This window comes from Populus nigra, chromosome 2, assembly GCF_951802175.1.
Source record: "Populus nigra chromosome 2, ddPopNigr1.1, whole genome shotgun sequence".
NCBI classification, from domain to species: domain Eukaryota; kingdom Viridiplantae; phylum Streptophyta; class Magnoliopsida; order Malpighiales; family Salicaceae; genus Populus; species Populus nigra.
In genome coordinates this window covers 25,661,853-25,669,495 of record NC_084853.1, presented here as the reverse complement: position 1 = coordinate 25,669,495, position 7,643 = coordinate 25,661,853, and the positions used below count along the sequence as shown (strand labels likewise).

At 41.3% G+C, this 7,643-nt stretch overlaps 1 long non-coding RNA gene across 1 annotated transcript; it reads left to right on the top strand.

Moving 5' to 3' along the window:
- Positions 1-1,071: 1,071 nt before the first annotated feature.
- Positions 1,072-1,765, top strand: LOC133681683 (uncharacterized). The gene is made up of 3 exons (XR_009836546.1): positions 1,072-1,283; positions 1,379-1,517; positions 1,602-1,765. It is a non-coding gene; the product is annotated as an uncharacterized LOC133681683 (long non-coding RNA).
- The last annotated feature ends 5,878 nt before the right edge of the window (positions 1,766-7,643 follow it).

Below are 7,643 nucleotides of genomic sequence, written 5' to 3'. Positions count from 1 at the left end.
GAAATTAATTGCACCGACAGCAATTAATTTCCGTCGGAAATTCCGTCGGAAATATTGCTTTATATACCGCCCATCCCCCCGCTTTGTTCATTTTCTCCTCTTCTCCTCTTCTCCCTTTCTCTTCTCCTCTTCTCCTCTTCTCCCTTTCTCTTCTCCCTTGCTCTTCTTCTCTCATTTATATTTAGCTTTTAGAAGGATTTTATTGTTTTGGTGGTAGTTTTAAAAGGTATGTATTTTTTTTCTTTATCTTTTTATTTTTTTATTTTAATTATGATTATTTTTTTTGGTGTTCTTTGTTTTGTATATTGTTTGTAGATAAAATCTTAAATTCAACACATTATTAAGGTAAGCATTTTTTATTCCCAAATTTATTTTGAATTGATATAATGTTTTTTAGTTTTGTGTATTGTTTGTTTTGTGTTTATGTTGTGTGTTGTGTAGTGTTTTTTAGTTTTTTAATTTTATTTATTAATTTTAGTTTTTTAGTTTTGATATTATTGTTTGTATTGCTATAATTGTTATTGTTGAATTTTATGTTAAAAATGTTAATTTATATATATAATTGTTATTGTTGATTTATTTTAAAAATGTTAATTTATATATATAGAATTGCATTTAATTAGTTTATCTTAATTTAGGATATTATTGTTTGTATTGCTATAATTGTTATTGTTGAATTTATGTTAAAAATGTTAATTTATAAATATAATTGTTATTGTTGATTTATTTTAAAAATGTTAATTTATATATATAGAATTGCATTTAATTAGTTTATCTTAATTTAGGATATTTGTATGACTTAAATCTAATGTTAGTACCAATTTAACAATGAATGTTCATAGTTGTAATTCTATATGATGTTATTGAATAAAATGTTGTGTTGATGATGATGAGTTGGGTTGAGATCCAGGATGATTGGATCGGGATGTGAAATAAAATTGGAAGTGTAATATGATTTTGTCGACAACTTGGGACCCCCCAGTACAGGGGAGACTTTGTCGAATTTTTTTTTTAAATAATCGAAGTTAATTATGTAATTATTCGTATACATTTGTGTAGATGCGTAGAATGAAATCTACAGCACGTCGTCAGAAGACGGTTGCAGCTAGTTCTTCTAGCAGCGAGGAGGACGTATCCTTAGGTGCTGATCACAGCGAGGAATCTACGCCAACTTGTGATGCTGCCTCTTCTAGCGCGGTTTCACAGCGCAGAAGCGGTGTGCCTTCACAGCGGGGTCAATTCACCCGCAAGTACCAGGCACAATGGAAGGATGACCTCTCAATGTAAGTTTGTTTAGGTTTTAGTTTTTTTTTATATACTTATAACATAATTTATGAACAACTAATTAATATTAATTACTACTTTTATTTAATTTCAGGTTCACAAACATTGAGGCTGCAAGGACTATAACATTGGCGTTTAAATCGTCGATGGAGATTCCATTGTTTCAATGGAGCCAGGTTTCCAAACATCCTGAGTGGAAACCTAATATCGATGCATGGTTTAAGCGATTTCAGGTCGGTGTTAATTTTTAATAAATAATTTTTATAATTTTATATCTTGTACTATTTTTATTTTATATGAATTATTTATATACACAGAACAAATTTGAGTGGGATAGGGCGGACAACAATGTTGTGAGGAGGGTATGGGAGAATCACGCAGCAACTAGGTAACATCGAAAATAATATTTATTTTTGTTTTATAATTTTATGTTTTAAATTCTAATTTGTTACTATGGAAGTAGGTTGCGTGATTTTTGGTATGACACCCAAAAAAAATCAAAATGACATGCGAGGGATAACGGTCTTGAAGGATGGAATGAGGTGGCGGTTTGGCAGGAATTCAAACCGCCATTCATCTCGGGGGAATATGGACGGCATATATTGAGCACGTGACCTCAGAGCGGTTCTCACGGCGCTCACAGTCTGGCGCCGACAACCGGAACCGGCAAATTTATGGTTCGGTGACCACGCACACTAGCGGATCCGTCCCATTCAGCGCACATGCAAAGCGAATGGTAAGATTAATTTTAATGAAATATATCGTTAATTAATTTGTCGTTCCTTATAATATATTTAACTTTCAACCTATTTTTTCCTTACAGGCTGCGTCTCTTGGACGTGAACCGAGTCCAATGGAGCTGTTTCTAGAGACGCATGTGCGGAGTCAAGACCGCCAAAAGGGGGTGCAGCAGTTCGTGGACAACCGTGCTCAGCACTTCGTGGTATGTTCGTTCATTCATTTTATTTTGTAAGTTATTATTTTCTTGAATTGCATCTTGAATTGCATTTGATGATTTTTTTACCGATGGAATTTTCAGGAGACCTATAATAGCCGGTTGAGGGAGAGATATGGGGACAATCCGTCGACCCATCCAGATTTCGATCCAGATTTGTGGATGGAGGCGGGATCGTCTGGTGGACCCGATAAAAATAGGGTCTACGGGCTCTCCAACACTACGGCTGACAACTTGCGGTCGACTCGTAGTGTCTCAACTGTTGGAAGCTCTCCATCAGTATCGAACACCCAGTCTGAGGAGTTCATTGCGTTGAAACAACAATATCAACAACTCTCGACGAATTATGATGAGCTCCGTCAAATAGTCATGGAGATGAGATCAAAGATGGGTGACGATACTTGTGCAGCTTCTTTTTGGCCGTATGGTCCCGGGAACAACCAGCCTCCTCCTCCTCCTCCTCTAGCTCCGCCGCTATTCTAGTTTAATTTTGCTTTTTAAACACATTAAATTTGTAATGAATAATATTTAACATTACTTTTACATTATTAATGTTTAATGCATTTCTATTTGTTTATTAAGGTTTTTTACAATTAATAAATTATTTTTTTTATATATTTTAAATAACTACCGACGGATATACCGACGGATACTATCCGTCGGTATTTAACAGAGAGTTGCCGAACAATTACCATCCATGCCATCATTACCGACGACATCACCGACGGATATAATCCGTCGGTATTACACAGAGAGTTGCAACAAAATTACCAGCCATGCCATAATTACCGACAGATTGTCCGTCGGTAATGCCGTCGGTAATTACCCTTGAAATTATCGACGAATTTATTCCGTCGGTAATGTTCCCGCGGGAAACTTTTTTTTTGGCGCGGGCGTATCCGTCTGTAAACCGTCGGTGTTTCTGTCGGTAGGTGGTTTTTTTTATTTGCGACAGCATTAGCGATGGAAATGGGATTTACCGACGACCGTTTTACCGACGGATGTGGTACGTCGGTGAGTCCGTCGGTATTATTTTCACCGACGGATTTTATTACTGTCACCGACGAAATTGGTCCGTCGGTAAAACTGGATAATGTTGTAGTGTAAGAACTGGGGATGAGCTGTCCACATGTTGAAAAATTGAAAGTTCCTTTTGCCCTGAGGAGCTCGAAGTCCCAGCTGGACAGTAGATAGAGAATGGTCTGAAAAAGCCCCTGGAGTTCCAAAATGGACGTGAGCTATTTGTTGCATAGAGTAGCAGTGGGTGTTCACTATCACCCTGTCAATCTTTGTCCAGACTGTGCCGTTTGTCCATGTGAAGTGGGAGCCTGTAGAATTCAAGTCAGCAATTACAAGATCAGAGCAACACTCCCTGAAGTCTGAAATTTCATAGGTAGACACGGGCTCCCCATTATGCTTGTCCTCTTGAGAGAGGATTGAGTTAAAGTCACCAAGTAGAAGCCATGGAGAGTCCACACTCCATCGTCGAAGGTCTGCCCACAAAGTCCTCCTGGCCGAAATGGTGTTGAAACCATATATGAAGGTGGCTGTAAAACAAAATTGTTGCACCAAGCTTGTAACTAGAACATGAATCCCCTGAGCAGAGGAGTGAAGCATCTCAATTGCCACTGTTTCAGGATTCCAAAACACAACTATATGGGCATAAGCTGCAGCTCTAGCATTGCTTACAAATTACTATGTCTTCAACCGAAGCTTATGCAAACACTCTACTTTTGCCAGAGACAACTTGGTCTCTAGAAGACCACATACATCCAGCTTTTTACTCTTCATGAGGCCAGAGACCTCATGTTGTTTGAGAGGGCTATTAAGCCCCCTCACGTTCCAGCAGTGAACAATCATGGGTGGGGAAGGGTGGGAGGAACCCTACCACTGCCTGAAGATCTATTTGAAATCCTGTGAACTGAGCTCCTAGTGAGCACACCTGAACCTGGACAATGGGAAGCCTTGTTGCCAGCAGTATCAACTGAGAAGGCAGTAGCTTTCCCCTTGGAGGAAACAATTTTTTTAGCTACCAGGTTACGAACAGCAGGTAAGAGAGATGAAGGTTGTCTCTTGTTGCCAGAGCTATGCCTCCTTCTTCGAATAGTTTGCCATTCCTCTGAACCTGCATTTGTGACCTGAGGACGAGGTTGCACATCCTGAGCTACACAAGAATCTGAGGGGGCAGAGGGAGCAACAAGCGTAGGGCCATCCACTATAGGAGAAGCAGCAGGGGAGTCTTCAACCGGGTGGGCAGCAGCAGGTGGGGCATCAACCTGAGTATCAACAACAGGGCTGAGACGAGTAAAGACACTACCTTTGCCTTTGACATTGTCCTTGGTAGCAACATTAGCAGGACCTGCCTTCTTAACTGTACTGACCTCTTCCTTACCCTTAGAGCACGCTTTAGTGGAGGGGCCTTGCACTTTACAATGCTGGCAAAAGTTAGGCAGCTCTGCAACAGGCCCTAGACGAGCAAAAACATTATGGCTCTTTTTTGTGGCAATAGATTGATGGCTTTCCTTTTCCAGAAGGCTTGCTACCGCCGGGGTAGGAGGAGAGGATCAAGTTCCCGTGTTATGCCCAAGGACTTTGCACAACTTGTAGAATCTAGGAAGTGTCTCATATATCACCGGTTGATGCAGAGTGGAACCATTTGGTAAGTTAAGGACAATAGAGGATTTTAGATCAGCAAGCAGGTCCAGTTCTACAAGAACTCTATCATAGGAAATTCTCGACATGTTACAGGTGAGCTGGTCACTTTGTATAAGCGTGCCTAATTTGTGAGCAATCCTAGAAAGGCATTTAGGAGACCAGCATTTTAACGGCAAACCTGGGAATTTAACCCATACAGGAACACAGGACATCTCATCTGTCCCAAAATCAAAGTACTCCGGTATAGCTTTGATAATCAAGGGCCGGCCATAAATTAAGTAAGGACCATTAGCAAGAACAACAAGTTTATCATCTACAATTTTAAATTTGTAAACTAACCATCCAGATTCATGGATAGCCAAGGAGGCATCACATTTCCAAGAGCTGGAGATAATATTGCTCAAAGCCTTAAAACCAAGCGATTTGCCAGCGACATAGCCCACAATACAGAATTGCCATACATCATAATAAATATCAAAATCATCAGGAGACAAATCACAGGGTAAATCATCGCATGAAGAAGATGGGAAAAGTGGCAATTTAGGACCCGTGATTGTGCTGCGGTTGGAAGCAAAAAGATCACGCCATTTCTCAACAGGTGCAGGAGAATGAGAAGTACCTAAGTGAGAAGCCTCTGCAGGTGGGGTGATGACAACTGGTAGATTATGATATGCTACAGAGGAGGGTGAAGACTCACAACACCCAGGAAGAGGGGTATAAGGCGTCGTAGACTTCTCTGGAGGGGGAGAAGGAATCTTCTCAGCAGGAGGTAGAGGATGAGGGGCTGAGCACCTGCTACATTGGATGTTGGAGACGCACAATAGCCAGAAGGGGAGATAAACCCCACAGCAGGAGGCTGAGGAGGATGGGTTGACTGGGCGACATTCAGGGAAGCAACAGGTGTTGACTGGCCACCAGCAGGAGAAGCCCCAACCACGGTAGAGGTGAAGAATGCAGTAGCCCCAACACAGTCTTCCACAGGAGAGGCAAAATCCATCTTCTCATCTTCCAGATCATCATCGTCAGACCAGTCTTCCATAAAAATATGGTTGATATTGGGATCGCCAGGATGTGGAGGTGAAGAATGTGGGGAGGGGAGCGTGTGGGGGGTAGGCTGAGAGCAAACCGTGGTAGATGCAACAGGTGGGCGCTGTTTTGAATTTGAATTTGAGGGTACTGTAGCATAAATAGTAGGAGGCGGGGCTGCTAAAGCTAAGACAGCAGAATCGTTAAGCTGAAAATTATCCAGCAAATTTTGGTGTTTCAAAAGGGATCTATGGGACCCAACCTTTTTCTTTTTGCCACCCATAACCAGGAGAAAGCCAGGATTCAATCAAGCTGAGAGCTCCTTTTTTTTTTGTGATCAAATGTTAGAATTTTATAGATCAAAAAATTAGACTAGCTAGAAATCCAGCAAGCCAAATATACAACTGTACATAACAAGCCAGAGGGAACAGGCTCCCAGCAAGCACAAAAGAAGAAAACAACCGAGAGAAACAAAAACCATCGGTTATATTAGGAACCCATAGGCATAGGTGCCAAAGATACCCGAGTAAACCATCAGGAGATCACAAGCCATAAAGACACGCCAATCACACATTACATAAAACTCCAGAAGGCAGAGCAAGAGACCACGAACCACATGAGGACAAAAGAGGACCCATCAGCATATTATTTTACGTGAAGCCAGGGTGCATGAACCATGCATGCACGCAGCGGAAATCATAAAGGAGATAAACAGGACGTGGAGCTCATGGTACAGGATTCTAGCACCCATAAATAAAAGAGCAAAGCCACCCGAATACAAAGCCTGGGGGGTCCCACAACAGGACGTGGAGCTCTTTTTTTTTTGATCAAATGTTAGAAATATATAGATCAAAAAGTTCAAACTAGCTGGAAAAAGAACCAGCTAGTCAGAGAAACAACTGTACAGAAACAAACTTGTGGGAACAGGCTCCCAACAAGCACCAAGGAAAATAACTAGAAAAACTGATCTAGCCAGACCTTCAATTATAACCAAAGGAAACACACCTTCAATTTTAACCAAAGGAGACAGAAAACTATTACAAGTGAATTACACAAAAGAAACAGCACCGAGAGCAACAAGTGGAAGACTAACGTCAAAACCCTAGCGGCTAAGCAGCCGAGCCGAAAGCAACAAGTGGAAGACTAACGTGGAGCTCTTTTTTTTTTTTGATCAAATGTAAGTATTGTATAGATCAAAAAGAAGCTGGAAACCAGCAATACAAGGAAAAGGGAACAAAAGTCCCTTGACCAAAACAAAAGCAAGACAAGCATGCTGAACAAAAAGCAAAGGGAACAGACTCCCTTGTACAAGCTATAAGCAAGACACGCTTGCTGAACAGGCTCCCTAGAATAAGCAACAAAACCATAAGGCAAAACAAACAAACATACTATGAACATCGGCTAGGAGACCCAAAAAGCTAGCAGTGGAACTCCTTCCTACCCAGATGACAGCACGCTGGGAACAACCGAGACCCAAGAGCCAAGCTGAGTCGTGGAGCTCCTCAAGCCATCTTCCACCAGGGTTGAATAGCGTCAGCCTAACACAGCCAAAACAGCCCAAAAGCAGCAAACAACAGTTCATGCGCACAGGAACAAAAGGACCACGCATAGTCAACTCAACCAACCAGAAACAGACAAACCATGCATGCCCAGTCCATGTGTTACAGCATAGGAGACAGAGACATCTCATCAGCTTAGCCAAAACAACGACGAAGGCACCATG